General features: G+C 46.2%; 1 long non-coding RNA gene across 1 annotated transcript; it reads left to right on the forward strand.

Annotated features, from left to right (window-relative positions):
* The first annotated feature begins 6127 nt into the window (after window positions 1–6127).
* LOC311358329 lies at window positions 6128–11675 on the forward strand. The gene is made up of 9 exons (XR_014638018.1): window positions 6128–6162; window positions 6393–6442; window positions 7669–7778; window positions 7864–7897; window positions 8375–8464; window positions 8819–8940; window positions 9558–9605; window positions 11327–11393; window positions 11637–11675. It is a non-coding gene; the product is annotated as an uncharacterized lncRNA (long non-coding RNA).
* The last annotated feature ends 6367 nt before the right edge of the window (window positions 11676–18042 follow it).

Genomic DNA, 18042 nt, shown 5'->3' on the forward strand with positions numbered 1-18042 from the left:
CCGGTAGTCTTGTGTGGGTCATCGGTGGCCTTAATTTGGCTCTGACCAGGAGTTCCTTCAGATTGGGGTTTTTTTTTGTAGGCCGATATTACTTTAAAATTGTCTGGTATTGTGGTGTTTGCCAGTTTTTCCTGGAAGTTTATTTTGAGTTTGTGGTTGAGTTGTAGTGCGTGTTTTGAGTAGACTGATATCAAGGGGATGATTTGCCGTGTATCTGGTGTTGTGGTTGTTGTTGCGTGGGGTCCGTAAACATCCTTGAGTATCTGTTGCAGGAAGGATCTGCTATATTGTCTCCTGCGCAAGGTGTGGAAGAGAGTCTTGACCGCTTGGTCTCTATCTAATTGCCTGGAGCAGATCCTATGAAAGCGGAGTAGCTGTGATTTTAATATTCCCCTGAAGACATGTTTGGGGTGGAAGCTGTGTTTGTGGAGGAGGGCATGGGTGTCCGTTGGTTTGAAATACATCTTGGTGTCCAGGATACCTGTCTGTCTGAAGTCCGGTCCTTTGTATGTGATTGTGTCTAAGAAGTTAACTTGTGTTATGTCTGTGATTGGGTCCAATTTTATTGATGTATGGTGGTTATTGAGTGTCTGGACAAACTTGAGAAAGTCCTCCTGGGAATGGGTCCAAATGCCCCAAATGTCATCCAGGTATCTAAAATATTGGGTAGGGAGTTTACTGCATTTTTTGAATGCTGTGTTCTCCCAGTCTGCCATATATATGTTTGCATAGGCTGGCGCAAAACGTTTGCCCATGGCTGTGCCTTTAATTTGGAGGTAGTGTTTTTCATTAAACAGGAAGTCATTCCGTGTCAGACTCAAGTGGAGTAATTCTAATATTTCTCCATCTGGTCTGTTTTCTGTCGGGTATTTTAGCAGCCATTTCTTAACGGCTGCCATACCAAGGGAGATGTCTATGTTAGTGTACAGACTGGTGACGTCCATGGTAAACAGGAAGCAGGGTTCCTCTACGCGCATGCGTCGAATGCGCTGGACGAAGTCATGGGTGTCCCGGATGTAGCTGGGGTGTCTGGTGGAGAGTGGCGTCAGGAAGAAGTCCAGGTACTCCGCTACGCCGTAGCTCTCACTGCCGCAGTCCGAGACGATGGGACGTCCGGCTGGGACTCTGTGCGGGACGGTCCATTTCTCTGGAGGTTTGTGGATCTTTGGCAGGAGGTAAAAGTATCTGGGCCTGTGGGGGTGGGCCCCTTTGAGGTATGTGACCTGTTTCTCGGAGAGGAACCCGCGTTCTCGTAGTCTCTCCAGTATGTCGGAGATAAGGTCGGCCGTTTCCGGGGAGATGGCTCGCTGTAGGGGGATGTAGTATGTGGTGTCGTTGAGTTGTCGTTGGGCCTCGAGGACGTAGTCCGTCCTGTCCATAAGGACCGAGGCACTGCCTTTATCCGCTGGTTTGATCACTATGGACGTGTTGCTCATTAGCTCCTGTAGTGCGTGTTGTTCTCGGGTGGTGAGGTTGGGACTGTCCGGGAATTGTTGTGAGTCCGCTAATGTTTTTTGATCCGTCTTGATTAGGGACAGCACTTGTGGGGGTAATTTGTTTGGGTCCGGTTCCCAATGTGAGGGGGGTAAGAATGATTTGGTTCGCGGGGGTTCGGAGGGGCCGAAATAAGCGTTGAGTTTTATTTTGCGGTGGTACTGGGTGAGGTCCAACGCCAGGGACTGGCGTTTGCTTCTGGCGGCGTTCCAGGTAGGGACGAAGGAGAGTCCCTTCTTGAGGAGTCTGGTCTGGGTCTCTGATAAGGACAGGTGTGATGACAGGTTGATCACCTCCTTGTCCTGGTTTAGATTAGACGAGGCCCCAAAGGGGGCCTCGCCTAATCTAAAAAAGTCTTCCAGGCCCGCCACATCAGTTTTGCGGTTCTGGGGGTCCAGTGTATGTTATCCACCTCTGTGGAGAAGGACTCCCTTTCCAGACGCGGGATTTGACGGCCCGTGTCCTTAATCAGGTAGTTCAGCGTTTTTATTTTTGCTATTGCCTGCTTCGGCAGGTCTTCGGATATGTTTATGACTGGGATTAATATCTCTGCCTGTGGGAATGCTATTTTAGCGGCTTCCAGCATTCCGTGCAGGTCTTTTTTCAGGATGGAGGGGTTTTTTTGGGTCCTGTTGTTGAGGCCGAATGATAAGAGGACTTTAGTAACGGCGTGTGAGACTGGCGTCTGGTTCCTCAGTATGTTATTGGCGTTGCTGAGGTTGGCTCCAGGGTAGCAGTCCACCTGGATCCTATTGTCATAGATGCGTGGTAGTCTGGAGATGTTGGAGTCTCCGACGATGATGATCGGTCTTGTGGGGGTCAGGTTCCAGTTATAATGTTTATCGCCATTGTGTGCATGAGAACGGAAGCTATAGGTTTCTGGTATGGGTTCTAGTCTGGGTTCTGGGGTGCTGTTGGCCCTTGGTGTGATTGGGTCTAAGAGCGGTGTCATGGGGCGTAATCTGGGTAGTGGGGGGAACTCGGGACTAAGGTTGGCGTTGGTGGACATAAAATAGGGTGATTTGTGTGGTAACGGTGTGTTTTCCCGTTCCAGGTTGTTGTTTTTCTTCTGGCGTTTTGCTGGTGGTACGTTGTCACCCTCTAGTGGTCGTGTTATGAAGGATACGTTTTCATGTATCGGGTCTTGGGGAGGGTCTGGGTTGGGTCTGCTCTGGATGGAGCTTTGTGGTTGTGGGCATTTGTCAACAAGTGCCTTGAGGTTTGTTGTTGCTTGAACAATCGTTGTCTCTTTAATTCCCGGGAGGTCTTTCTTTACCCAACTGACTGCAACCTGGACTGCTCTTTCCCATCCGTCCAATGATAAATGGTTTATTTCAGTTTGTACCCCCGCAATTAAGGATAGGTAGTGTTCCTCTAGTATTTGGAGGGTAGTGTACATCCAGTTTTTAGCATTGTATTCTTTGACGATGTCCGTTTGTGCGGTGGGAAACGCTGGTTGGACCAATTTTGTGAGGTCGTCCTGGATTCGCTTTAGCCTTATGGGCGTTTCTGTGGTCGGTGGTTAGGGTTAGGGTTAGGGTTAGGGTTAGGGTTAGGGTTAGGGTTAGGGTTAGGGGTTAGGGTTAGGGTTAGGGTTAGGGTTAGGGTTAGGTAGTTAAGAGTTATCTCGATGACCCCCCCCACCTCGTCCGACGACTGGGTAGTTGAATAGGGGATCAAAGGAAATGCACGCGCCAACTCAGTCATCCGCAGCTCTCTTTTCCCATATTACCAGGAACAGAGTAAGATGAAATGGTTTGTCTTGTTATGAATGCATACTGCTTTTGAATTATAGACTTGAAAGAAAGTTTATTTCATTCTAAGGTATGAAAGTCAATCAGAGTTTTGCGTCTGGTTTGGTTGGAAGTAAGATTATTACGTTCTGTTATCTAGCTTAAGGTTGAAGGGCCCCTCGTTTTGTTCTGTTTTTATTTAAAAAAAGCTGTTTTTATATACCTTTTCTGAAAAATCTGTTGAAGGATTGCAGGACACATCATCAGTTATGGACCCCAGGATCATCGAGCGTTTCGGCCATTATCACAAGACACTCTCACCCGAGGAAGGCCCCCCGAGGTCGATCAACTCCCGGGTCATGTCCCATAATCATCAACAACTTTTTCCTAACTTTATGTATTGTTTTTACCCTAGAAAGTTAAGGTTAGCTATTAGGGCTAGAGGTTATGGTAAGTGGTTATGGTTAGGAATTAAGGCTAGTGGTTAGGGTTAGGGCTAGAGGTTATGGTTAGGCATTAAGGCTAAAGGTTATGGTTAGGGTAAAGATATAGATAATGTTTAAGGTTAGGGATTAAGGCTAAAGGTTAAGATCAAGATTTAGATAGTGGTTAAGATTAGGGATTAGGGTTAGAGGTTAAGATTGGTGGTTATGGTTAGGGATTAAGACTAAAGTTTAAGATGACAATAAACGTCAGGGTAAAGTAAAGCGAAACTATTGTAAGTGCTAGTGGTCGAGGTTAGGTTTTAGGACTAGAAACTCATGTTAAACTTAGGTTTAGGATTAAGATAGCGGGTTAGGGTTAGGGTTAGGGTTAGGGTTAGGGTTAGGGTTAGGGTTAGGTAGTTAAGAGTTATCTCGATGACCCCCCCCACCTCGTCCGACGACTGGGTAGTTGAATAGGGGATCAAAGGAAATGCACGCGCCAACTCAGTCATCCGCAGCTCTCTTTTCCCATATTACCAGGAACAGAGTAAGATGAAATGGTTTGTCTTGTTATGAATGCATACTGCTTTTGAATTATAGGGTTAGGTAGTTAGAGTTATCTCGATGACCCCCCCCACCTCGTCCGACGACTGGGTAGTTGAATAGGGGATCAAAGGAAATGCACGCGCCAACTCAGTCATCCGCAGCTCTCTTTTCCCATATTACCAGAAACAGAGTAAGATGAAATGGTTTGTCTTGTTTTGAATGCATACTGCTTTTGAATTATAGACTTGAAAAAAACTTCATTCTAAGGTATGAAAGTCAATAGGAGTTTTGCGTCTGGTTTGGTTGGGAGTAAGATTATTACGTTCTGTTATCTAGTTTTGGATTGGGTTACATTTCTGTTTTAGTATAAGGGTTGTGGTTAGTTGGGCTTTAAAGATTGAAACGTTTATCGTTTTCTAGTTGGAGTTGAAAGTTTTTTTTCCTTGTTTCAATTTTTGGACTTTTTTTGAAAAAAATTTTTATTATTAAATGCTATCGTTTTAGTTGGAATTTTTGAAACACCTAAATTTGTAAAGGTTTTTATTTTCCTGGTTGAAGTCCTAAGGTTGAATGGGTTTTTGTTTTGTTTTTAATCTGTTTTTATGCATTTTTTCCAGAAAAATCTGTTGAAGAATTGCAGGACACGTCATCAGTTATGTACCACGGGATCATCGAGCGTTTCGGCCATTACCACAAGACACTCTCACCCGAGGAAGGCCCCCCGAGGTCGATCAACTCCCAGGTCATGTCGCAAAACCATCAACAACTTTTTCCTAATGTATTTTAATCGAATAATGATATATTTAACTGGACTTAACTGAATGTTTTATTAGAGGTTAGGGTTAGGGTTAAGATTAGGGTTAAGATTAGGGTTGGGGTTAGTGGTTAGGGTTAAGATTAGGGTTAATATTTAGGGTTAGGGATTAGGGTTAGGGGTTAGTGGTTAGGGTTAGGGAGTGGTTAAGGTTAGGGATTAGGGTTAGGGTTGAGATTAGGGTTAGGGTTAGGGATTTAGGCTTAGGTAATGGTTAGGGATTAGGGTTAGTGGTTAGGGTTAGGGTTGAGATTAGGGTTAGGGGGTTAAGGTTAGGGTTAAGGTTAGGGATTAGGGTTAGTAGTTAAGGTTAGGGTTAGGGTTAGGGTTAGGGTTAGGGTTAGGTTAGGGTTAGGGTTAGGGTTAGGGTTAGGGTTAGGGTTAGGGTTAGGGTTAGGTTGAGAGAGAGGCGCTCTCTCCCATGTACCCCGCAGCGGCGCATGGGACCACTATGTAGTCTCCCATGCGCCACTACGTGGCACACAGGAGAGAGGAGGGCACGGGCACAAGCTAATATATTTTAAGAATAACGTATGCTCAAAAATATATATAGAAATAAAAATAAAAATAAAAGATAAAGTAAATTAAATGAAGAGAAAAGGGAGAGATGAAGGTTATGTTTAGGAGGGGATGGAAGAGGTTATGGTGAGGGCCAGATGGTGATTGGATGTATGGATGAAGAGGTTATGGTTAGACAAGGAGGTTATGTTGAGGAGAGGGGGTGAAGAGGTTATGGTTAGGTCAGGGAAGGTCTGAGGATGGAAGGGTTATGGTTAGGCAAGAGGGCAGAGGGGTGAGATATGTGACCATTTAAACCAAGAGGGGGGGCTATAGAAGAAAGCCTATACATCCACCTCCTCTCAGCCGCTCTCCTCTGGGACAGAGACCAACCGGAATTGGACTCCAGACCTGAGAGAGAGAAGCTGGAAAGATGGTGTTGAGAGAAATGGACATATAACAGGTTGGAGTTTGTACCCCTCTGGATATGATACACATGCTGGTACAAGCGTTGTTTGATGGTGGCACCTGTCTCCCCCACATATATGGCCTTACAATGTTGGCATTGTATGGCGTATACCACATTGCAGGAGAGCAATGAAAAGGTCTGCCAGATGGGGGCGCCAGTTCGACGGTTGGAGATGTACTTGAGGTTGGTGAAATAAGGATCTATGACTGTGCGTATTGTTTTGTTAAGTGCTGTGTGGACCAGCAAATCCTTCAAATTCCTATTACGTCGATATGCCATGATGATTTTGAACGGTGCGAGTGGGATGGTTTGTGTTTTGGCAGAGTTGAAGTGTTGTTTAATGGCTTGATTGAAGGGACCTAGTTGGTGTGAAAATGTAGTGACAAATGGAATTAATTTATTGTCTTTTGCAGGGAGGTCGGGCCGGTCCAGCTGGAAGAGAGCGGCTACTTCATGTTTAATGGTACGAAGAAATCGTTTCGAGTAACCGCGAGGTCTAAGGGCCTCAAACAGGGTCCTGGTGGCCTCCTCTACATGATGGGGAAGGGAGCAGATTCTGTGAAAACGGATTAATTGTGATTTGATAATTGAACTAAAAGTGTGCCGGGGGTGATAACTGCTGTTAAATAATAAAGAATGTCTATCGGTGTCTTTGAAGTAGACTTTAGTGGCTAATGATTTATGGCCCTCCCTCGTCTCAGTGAAGAAGACTACCGTGTCCAGGAAGGGGACCTGTTGGAGATGGAGGTTATGTTTGAGTTTGATGCGGGGGTGGTGAGAATTAAGAATGGTAATAAAGTTTTGAAAATCTGCTTCCGATTTGTCCCATAAACCAAAAATGTCGTCTAGGTAGCGATAGTATACCAGGGGGCGCAGTGGGCATTTAAGGAAGGCCGATTCCTCCCAATCGGCCAAGTAAATGTCCGCATACGCCGGCGAATATTTTCTCCCCATGGCACACCCGCAAGTCTGTAGAAAAAAGGAATTATCAAAGAGGAAATCATTACGGGTGAGGGTTATTTCTAAAAATTGTAAAATAAAGTTATCAGGACGAGATGGAACAGGTGATGAATCCAGTGCTTTTTTAACAGCCTGCAGCCCAAGGGAAGTATCGATATTAGTGTACAGAGAATCCACGTCTATCGAGAAGATAAACGTGTTCTCAGGGACTGTGAGATTTTTCAACTTGTTTACAAAAGTATACGTATCTTTGACGTAACTACGATGGGTGTGGGACAGGGGGTTTATATAAAAATCTATAAACTCTGCCAGGCGATAGGATTCCGAACCGCAATCGCTCACAATAGGACGACCCGGGGGGACCAGGAAAGGGACAGTCCAGCTCTCGGGGGACTTATGTATTTTAGGAAGCAGGTAAAAGAGTCTTGCTCGCGGGAGGTCTGGACCATACAGGTAATGTGCCTGTTTTTTAGTGATGAGATGTTCTCTTTTCATCTGGTCAATTAGATTTCTCACAATCATCTGTGTTTCTAAAAACATTGGCTGTGTGAGAGGACGATAATAGGAGATGTCATTGAGTTGGCGTGTCGCCTCCAACACATAGTTAGTCCGGTCTTGTAGGACTATTTGACCTCCCTTATCCGCCGGTTTGATGATAATCTCCTGTCGCGTTTTTAAGTTATGGAGAGCCTGACGTTGTGGTGTCGTGATGTTACCCTCCCCCTTAAGACAACGAGGTCGGAGATCGCGGAAGGATCGGAGGTCGTTTTTAATCAGTCCGCGTATGGGTGTGGAAACGGACCCCATGGCTGGCTCCCACATGGACGGCGCAGTGAAAGGTAAGTGGGGAAAATCCGTGTTATAATTAAAATAATCGAGAATTTTGAGACGCCGGTGATAAGTGTGTATGTCCCGCCTCAACAGGTCGCGGTCCGGGAGAGCTGGTGTCGGGATAAAGGTAAGGCCCCGCTCCAGGACTTCGCGTTCTAGTGGAGATAGCTGGAAGGTGGAGAGATTGGTGACATTGGACCGGGAGGTCGGGGGGGACGGCGCTGCGCCTGGCGACCCAACTATAAACCCAGTTGGGTAAGCCAGTCTCGCAGCATCGACCCCGCCGTCCCCGGGGTCCAATGAATATTATCATGTGTTGTGTGAAATTTGAGTAGGGATAATTGATTTAAGTAACCGCAACGAGAGTCCACGTCCTCTATGTTATCTCTAACAAAGGTATTAAAGGCCTTGACGCAGCGGAGTTGAGCGACAGATAATTTAATCGATACGGTTAAAAGGGGAATAGCGATGCGGGCCTGAGGGAATTTTATCCTAGTTACTCTAACAAGTCGTCGGGTGTCCTTAATGATAGTGAGTGCCGTTTGCTCCCTCAGGCAATTGTTAATGCCAATAGAAAGGATAATTAACTTGGTGTCCGGTCTAGGGGACGTGAGCCTGAGGAGGATGGCGGTGAGGTGGCGGAGCGTCGCTCCCGGGAAGCTGTCCGCCTGGATGCCGTCCTGCTTGAATTTAGGTATGCGCGCTATGTTGGAGTCTCCCATAATGATGATGGGTTTTCTAATGGGGAGAGACCACATAGTGGCTTTGCGGTTGGTGTGAGGATGTATACGGGGCTGGTAGTACGACGGAGAACTGGGTTGGTTATCCTCTGATGGTCTAGAGGGGGAAAAAAAGATTAATGGAGAAGAGGATGGGAAGGAAGAAGATGGAGCCTGGTGAGAAGGCGGGATGGAGATGGAAGTGGATGAAGGTGGAGACTTAAGAGGAGGTGAGAGAGGGCAGGGGTGGATCTCGGCACTGAGGGTGACGGGATTTGGTGGTTTATTCCCACCCCTACTAATCTGAATTTGTTTATTGGCTCCCAAAGCAGCGTCCTCCGTCCGAGGAGGTGGTGGAGGGGTCGAGGCCGAGGTAGAGGTCGGAAGGCCAAATGGTACCCGGACCAGGTCTCCTCCAAGGGAGAAACGATTGGGCTTGGGAGTTGAAGAGGTGAGAACCGGGGTCAGAGGTTGTAGGTCTGGTGTGGGAGATCTAGAAACTGGAACCGAAATAGGTTGAGGGGAGCCGGTGTCTATTGGGGTGGTCTGAACTGGTGGTATAGCCAGGGGTGGACGTGACCTGGTGGTTGGGAGGCGTTGTGGTAGGGGAAGACGGTTATGGCGTGGTGGTTGAGAGGTAGATGTAGCTATAGAGGGGGGAGGGGGACGACAAATTAAACCCAAAGAAAATGGTGGAAGGGAAAGAAGAGGAGGGATGGGCAAAGGCCTGGAAGGCAGGATTAGTGTGGTGCGGTGTTTGAATGGTGTTTTCAGAGTAGCCTGTGGTCGTGTAGGGAGTGGTGGGAAGGCTACAGTGTCTGAGATAAGTGGCGGAATGGTGGGTGGTGGTGAATTTATTGGAACGGATAATAAAAGATGTAGTGAGGTGATAGAGGAGGAAGTAAGCCGTCTACCATATCGTTGGTGGGCCCACCTAAGGGCTCTCTCAAGGGCTTCACCATTAAATGGTTCTAAGCCAGCAGTGAGATCTTTTTGGATCCTGGCATAGTGCTCAATAAGTATGTGTAAGTTGTTGTTCATCCAAGTAACTGTGTTTTTCTTAATTAGAGTCAAGACCGTGTCATCGGGTGCCGCTGGCTTGATGAAGGCCGTGAGGTGGGCTACTTTTTTTGCCATTCCCAGTGGAGGGGCACCTTTTGAAAGGGCTTCTGTTAAAATCTCTGTGTGGTGTATGGATTGTAGTAGTTTAAAATATGTTTTGCTGAGTTTAAAATTAAGATCAGTCAATGTGTTTGTCCCAGTAGGGGTGGCCTTTGGAGGAGGAGGCCTCTGTGGTCCTGAAATGTGGTTCCCTAATAAACTAAATCTGTTGTTGTACGAGTTGGCCATCTAGATTGTTTCAATACAAGACAAAAGAAAGGGTTTGGGGTTGAAAAAGAAAAGAAAGGGGGGGGGGGGAAGGGGAGGGAAAACAAGAAAGAAAATATGTGAAATCCACTATAATAAGGTTAAATCATAAATTGCATTGAATAGGATAAGTTAAAAAAGTAATAAAAACAATGAATTACTAATAATGATAAGAAGATGAAAAAATAAACTAAATAAAATAAACTAAAATAAAACAAAACACAAAGGAATGAATTGAATGAAAGGAAACGTTTATGTTAAAGATGAGTGTTGTTGGTCGAATAGGCTGGTAGAGTGTCTTAGTTGAGGGGTAGGCTGTAGGTAGGCCAGGAGACAGGATACTATTAGTCAGGTAGGCTGGTGGGGCGTCTTAGCCGGGAAACAGGTCGTAGCTAGGCCAGGAGACAGGATACTGCTGGTCTGGTCGGTAGGCCGATGGAGTGCCTTAGCTGGGGGGTAGGAGGGTAGGTAGGTCGTAGCCAGACCAGGAAACAGGATACTGTTGGTTCGCCCGGTGAGCTGGTGGAGCGTCTTAGCTGGGACGTAGATCGTAGCTAGGCCAGGAGACAGGATACTGTTGGTTCACCCGGTAGGCTGGTGGAGCGTCTTAGCTGGGACGTAGGTGGTAGCTAGGCCAGGAGACAGGATACTGTTGAGCCGCCCGGTAGGCTGGTGGGGCGTCTTAACCGGGAGGTGGGTTGTAGCTAGACCAGGAGACAGGACGTTGTAGCTAGGTCAGGAGACGGAGGCCGCCCGGTAGGCTGGTGGAGCGTCTTAGCTGGGACGTAGGTCGTAGCTAGGCCCGGAGACAGGATACTGTTGGTTCACCCGGTAGGCTGGTGGGGCGTCTTAACCGGGAGGTGGGTTGTAGCTAGACCAGGAGACAGGACGTTGTAGCTAGGTCAGGAGACGGAGGCCGCCCGGTAGGCTGGTGGAGCGTCTTAGCTGGGACGTAGGTCGTAGCTAGGCCCGGAGACAGGATACTGTTGGTTCACCCGGTAGGCTGGTGGGGCGTCTTAACCGGGAGGTGGGTTGTAGCTAGACCAGGAGACAGGACGTTGTAGCTAGGTCAGGAGACGGAGGCCGCCCGGTAGGCTGGTGGAGCGTCTTAGCTGGGACGTAGGTCGTAGCTAGGCCCGGAGACAGGATACTGTTGGTTCACCCGGTAGGCTGGTGGGGCGTCTTAACTGGGAGATGGGTTGTAGCTAGACCAGGAGACAGGACGTTGTAGCTAGGCCAGGGGACAGGATACAGGATACTGTTGGGCCGCCCGGTAGGCTGGTGGAGCGTCCTGGTTGGGGGGTAGGTTGTAGCTAGACCCAGATAAGTTGTAGCTAAGCCCGAAGACAGGATACTGCTGGTATGCCCGGTAGATTAGTGGGGCTGGGGGGTAGGTTGTGGCTGGGCCAGGAGATAGCTGGTTCGCCCAGTGGGCTGGTGAAGTGTCTTAGTTCTTGTTTTGTTGTCAGGTTCAAAGAGTTGGGGTACTCACCCGCCAAGAGATGGCCTGAGACAGCTCGACACAGCAGGGACCAGGTAAAGTAAAATAGGTTTCCAGAGATGATTTGTCAAAGAAAAGGATATTTATTTGGTCTAAATGCAGAATAGACTGGAACAGGGTTGTGAGCCAACAAGGCTGGTAAAAAATTAAAAAGCAAAATAAAATTGGATTAAAAAATATCCAATATCCATATTCAATATATGCAAAAGAAACAATTTACCAAAAAAGCTCATTCACATAATAAAGAAAGAGAGTGTTCCTAACGTTTCACCCATTAGGCTTCGTCAGAGGATGGAGAACAAAGGAATGGACAACACAGATATAGGGTAGGTAAGAGGCAGGTCATAGCAATTAGGCTCAATTGGACACCAGGTCTGGTTGTTGGTTTAACCAATGGCCACACTCTTTTTGTCTCCCAATAGGAGGTGGAGAGGGGGACGGACAGGAGGGTGGAAAGTTACCAGAGTGGGAGTGGCCCAACAGGTAACTAAAAAAAGAAAAAAGAAAAAAACCACACAGGTAAATAATACAGCATCAAGTTATACATTATGGCTAGGCTCTGGCAAGGTTAGGTTGAGAGAGAGGCGCTCTCTCCCATGTACCCCGCAGCGGCGCATGGGACCACTATGTAGTCTCCCATGCGCCACTACGTGGCACACAGGAGAGAGGAGGGCACGGGCACAAGCTAATATATTTTAAGAATAACGTATGCTCAAAAATATATATAGAAATAAAAATAAAAATAAAAGATAAAGTAAATTAAATGAAGAGAAAAGGGAGAGATGAAGGTTATGTTTAGGAGGGGATGGAAGAGGTTATGGTGAGGGCCAGATGGTGATTGGATGTATGGATGAAGAGGTTATGGTTAGACAAGGAGGTTATGTTGAGGAGAGGGGGTGAAGAGGTTATGGTTAGGTCAGGGAAGGTCTGAGGATGGAAGGGTTATGGTTAGGCAAGAGGGCAGAGGGGTGAGATATGTGACCATTTAAACCAAGAGGGGGGGCTATAGAAGAAAGCCTATACATCCACCTCCTCTCAGCCGCTCTCCTCTGGGACAGAGACCAACCGGAATTGGACTCCAGACCTGAGAGAGAGAAGCTGGAAAGATGGTGTTGAGAGAAATGGACATATAACAGGTTGGAGTTTGTACCCCTCTGGATATGATACACATGCTGGTACAAGCGTTGTTTGATGGTGGCACCTGTCTCCCCCACATATATGGCCTTACAATGTTGGCATTGTATGGCGTATACCACATTGCAGGAGAGCAATGAAAAGGTCTGCCAGATGGGGGCGCCAGTTCGACGGTTGGAGATGTACTTGAGGTTGGTGAAATAAGGATCTATGACTGTGCGTATTGTTTTGTTAAGTGCTGTGTGGACCAGCAAATCCTTCAAATTCCTATTACGTCGATATGCCATGATGATTTTGAACGGTGCGAGTGGGATGGTTTGTGTTTTGGCAGAGTTGAAGTGTTGTTTAATGGCTTGATTGAAGGGACCTAGTTGGTGTGAAAATGTAGTGACAAATGGAATTAATTTATTGTCTTTTGCAGGGAGGTCGGGCCGGTCCAGCTGGAAGAGAGCGGCTACTTCATGTTTAATGGTACGAAGAAATCGTTTCGAGTAACCGCGAGGTCTAAGGGCCTCAAACAGGGTCCTGGTGGCCTCCTCTACATGATGGGGAAGGGAGCAGATTCTGTGAAAACGGATTAATTGTGATTTGATAATTGAACTAAAAGTGTGCCGGGGGTGATAACTGCTGTTAAATAATAAAGAATGTCTATCGGTGTCTTTGAAGTAGACTTTAGTGGCTAATGATTTATGGCCCTCCCTCGTCTCAGTGAAGAAGACTACCGTGTCCAGGAAGGGGACCTGTTGGAGATGGAGGTTATGTTTGAGTTTGATGCGGGGGTGGTGAGAATTAAGAATGGTAATAAAGTTTTGAAAATCTGCTTCCGATTTGTCCCATAAACCAAAAATGTCGTCTAGGTAGCGATAGTATACCAGGGGGCGCAGTGGGCATTTAAGGAAGGCCGATTCCTCCCAATCGGCCAAGTAAATGTCCGCATACGCCGGCGAATATTTTCTCCCCATGGCACACCCGCAAGTCTGTAGAAAAAAGGAATTATCAAAGAGGAAATCATTACGGGTGAGGGTTATTTCTAAAAATTGTAAAATAAAGTTATCAGGACGAGATGGAACAGGTGATGAATCCAGTGCTTTTTTAACAGCCTGCAGCCCAAGGGAAGTATCGATATTAGTGTACAGAGAATCCACGTCTATCGAGAAGATAAACGTGTTCTCAGGGACTGTGAGATTTTTCAACTTGTTTACAAAAGTATACGTATCTTTGACGTAACTACGATGGGTGTGGGACAGGGGGTTTATATAAAAATCTATAAACTCTGCCAGGCGATAGGATTCCGAACCGCAATCGCTCACAATAGGACGACCCGGGGGGACCAGGAAAGGGACAGTCCAGCTCTCGGGGGACTTATGTATTTTAGGAAGCAGGTAAAAGAGTCTTGCTCGCGGGAGGTCTGGACCATACAGGTAATGTGCCTGTTTTTTAGTGATGAGATGTTCTCTTTTCATCTGGTCAATTAGATTTCTCACAATCATCTGTGTTTCTAAAAACATTGGCTGTGTGAGAGGACGATAATAGGAGATGTCATTGAGTTGGCGTGTCGCCTCCAACACATAGTTAGTCCGGTCTTGTAGGACTATTTGACCTCCCTTATCCGCCGGTTTGATGATAATCTCCTGTCGCGTTTTTAAGTTATGGAGAGCCTGACGTTGTGGTGTCGTGATGTTACCCTCCCCCTTAAGACAACGAGGTCGGAGATCGCGGAAGGATCGGAGGTCGTTTTTAATCAGTCCGCGTATGGGTGTGGAAACGGACCCCATGGCTGGCTCCCACATGGACGGCGCAGTGAAAGGTAAGTGGGGAAAATCCGTGTTATAATTAAAATAATCGAGAATTTTGAGACGCCGGTGATAAGTGTGTATGTCCCGCCTCAACAGGTCGCGGTCCGGGAGAGCTGGTGTCGGGATAAAGGTAAGGCCCCGCTCCAGGACTTCGCGTTCTAGTGGAGATAGCTGGAAGGTGGAGAGATTGGTGACATTGGACCGGGAGGTCGGGGGGGACGGCGCTGCGCCTGGCGACCCAACTATAAACCCAGTTGGGTAAGCCAGTCTCGCAGCATCGACCCCGCCGTCCCCGGGGTCCAATGAATATTATCATGTGTTGTGTGAAATTTGAGTAGGGATAATTGATTTAAGTAACCGCAACGAGAGTCCACGTCCTCTATGTTATCTCTAACAAAGGTATTAAAGGCCTTGACGCAGCGGAGTTGAGCGACAGATAATTTAATCGATACGGTTAAAAGGGGAATAGCGATGCGGGCCTGAGGGAATTTTATCCTAGTTACTCTAACAAGTCGTCGGGTGTCCTTAATGATAGTGAGTGCCGTTGACTTATGTATTTTAGGAAGCAGGTAAAAGAGTCTTGCTCGCGGGAGGTCTGGACCATACAGGTAATGTGCCTGTTTTTTAGTGTTGAGAGAGGGTTAGGGTTAGGGTTAGGGTTAGGGTTAGGGTTAGGGTTAGGGTTAGGGTTAGGGTTAGGGTTAGGTTAGGGTTAGGGTTAGGGTTAGGGTTAGGGTTAGGGTTAGGGTTAGGTTAGGGTTAGGGTTAGGGTTAGGGTTAGGGTTAGGGTTAGGTGCGGGGAAATCATAATACATCTGCCGAAGCAGGAGTGCACTGGCACACAAACTAGTTTCTTTAATTTCTCTGTTTTCTTTTCAGATTTGTGGAGCAAATTGGTGGAGTAAATGCAGTGTTCCAGGCCTGTAATTCACAAGGATAAAAGCAGGTATGTATCAGTCCGGAAGGTTACTATATAGTATTATTCCCAAAGGGAAATTGGACATACAAAAAGAGGGAAATGCACACCATATATATATATATATATATAAAATAGTGGATGTATAAAATACTTAAAAACAGGTGACACCATAAAATCAATACAATAAATGACATCCATTACACTGAACACATAAAATATAAAAACATATGGCTAGTCACTCCCTCTCAATGTCGTTCTCCATACTCTCTGGTAAGTATTTTATAGTTTTATACTTCATTTAACCCATTAGGATAGACTGTGTTTAATTTATTAATCCAAATTCTTTCTCTCCACAGTCTCCGTTTTCCGGACCAAGCCGTCCCTGATTCGAGGCCTGTGATAAGGAGGTTCTCCCATCCATGATCTCTAAAATGTACGTAAATTGCGGTAGACTTTGTAGTTTGTCTTATGCTGTACAGATGTTGTTTCAGCCGCATACGTAAACTATTTTTTGTCTGTCCAATGTACCATTTGTTGCAGGTTTTGCACTCAATACCGTACACCAAATTGGACGAATCAAGTTGGAAGACCTCCCGCACTGCTGCACTCAGATGAGTATATTTATTAGTGATAAATTGATTTACTTTAAAGTGTGGTTGTAAAAAATCACGTCGTTTGGTCCCCTTAAAAGATGCCTGCACCAATTGATCTCTGAGGTTTTTGTTCCTCCTATAGGCTGCTATAATTCTAAATTCCCGTAGAGGGTCTATTTTGGTTTGAGCTATTTTAAAATTTGATTTAACGATTTTATTCAATTCGAGGGCGGCCGGTGAATAGGTTGTAACAAGAGGGACCAGATGTTTTTCGTCCCTCCCTTCTGCAGGTTTACCCCCCCCACTAAACATCTGCTGGACCTCCACTTGGATGCCGCGGAGGAACGTCCTGCTATAACCCCTCGGTCTCAGGGCCTGGAAAAGGGCCTGAGTCGCCGAACGCACATCCACCTCCGCCACACAGATCCGGCGAAACCTAATCAGTTGGGATTTAACGATCCCCCTATAGGTATGCCTGGGATGGTAAGAAGATCTGTGCAGCAGAGCATGGGTGTCCGTCGGTTTAAAATAGACCCTCGTCCCAAGGCCCACCCTCCCATCCTCACCATCCTCCACAAACACCTCAGTGTCCAGGAAGTTTATTTTCTCTGGGTGTAATTCATATTTAAATGTTATGGAAGGATGGTGTTGGTTGAGTATTAACATAAAATCCCGAAAAGCTGGTTCCCCATGGGGCCAGACTCCAAAAATATCATCCAGATATCTCAGATATAGTGTTGGTAGTTTGGGGCATTTGGGGAGAACAGTTCGCTCAAATTCAGCCATATAGATGTTCGCATAGGCGGGAGCAAACTTTTTCCCCATTGCCGTTCCATGAATCTGTAAATAATATTTATCATTAAATACAAAATCATTTTTAGTTAAACCCAACTCCAACAACCTCAAAATAGCTGCATCCGGTCTATCTGGATCAGGGTGCTCTAACAAGATATTCTGAACAGCCTGAAGTCCTAGGTGAGTATCAATATTTGTGTACAGGGCATCTACATCTATCGAGAATAACATGGCGCCGTGTGGAAATTCTACGGTCTTAAGCTTGTCAACAAAGGCATATGTATCTTTGATATAACTATCATGAGTTTGAGACAAGGGACCAAGAAAAGAGTCAATGTATTCAGCAATCCTACATGATTCGCTCCCACAGTCAGACACAATAGGTCTTCCTGGGGGAACTTTATGAGGGATTGTCCACGTCACTGGATCTTTATGAATTTTTGGTAATAAATAAAATTTTCTTGGACGTGGAGGATCCTCCCCATATAGGTAAACCTTCTGTTTTTTTGTAATTCTTCTTTCTTTACAGAGATGGTCCAGGATTCCCCGGATTTCGACCTGCGTTTCCATCTGAATGGACTCTTTCAAAGGTAAGTAATGTTTTTTATTTTCCAGTTGTCTGTTTGCCTCTATTAGATATGATGCTTTATCTAAAATGACAATCTTGGACCCCTTGTCTGCCGGTTTGATTATTATATCTCTATTAGATTTTAATTTTTCCAGGGCTTTTCTCTCCTCCTTGGAAAGGTTGCTAACCGGACGCACCCGGAAAGACAGTCTCCCAAAGCCCCCCACATCACCCCCAACCAGGCCTCTAATGGGGTCTGATGTTAAATCCTCCCTAGGTGCCCAGCCGGAGGGTAAGGTGAAAGGCTCCCGGGGGCCGCCAGACTCGAAGCCAAAGTAGTCCAGCAGTCTCAACCTCCTGTGATATTGGTATAGGTCTCTCCTAAGACCCTGCCTATTAATCTCCAATGGAGTAGGTATAAACAGGAGGCCTCTTTCCAAGAGGGTCTCCTCTGCCTTGGATAAATTATATAAAATTGACAAGTTTAAGATATTGGATACCGAGGGGGTGAGAGTTCTCGTTCCCCCCCTGAGTAGTTTAATTGCTCCATCCAACCATTAAAAATCAACGAAGCTGTTGTTTTAGTCCAGTGTACTCTGTCTCTTTGCACTTTAAAATCACCGTCTTTCACGCCCTTCAACACCCTATACCTATCCCTAATGAACGAGTTAACCCCACGCGCCAACCTCTGAACATCATGATCTTGACGCTCTGAGATCTGCACAAGTGGGATAAATATTTCTGCGTAGGGAAATGTTTTCTTCGCCTTGGTAACTAGAATACCAAACTGTTTGGCAATGGTATCTATGCTGTTTAACTTTAAACAGTTGTTCAGGCCCACCGAAAGGATTACCTTCTGCGTCTCCACACAGGGGGACA

Source organism: Micromesistius poutassou, assembly GCF_964030765.1.
Source record: "Micromesistius poutassou genome assembly, chromosome: 14".
Lineage (NCBI taxonomy): Eukaryota > Metazoa > Chordata > Actinopteri > Gadiformes > Gadidae > Micromesistius > Micromesistius poutassou.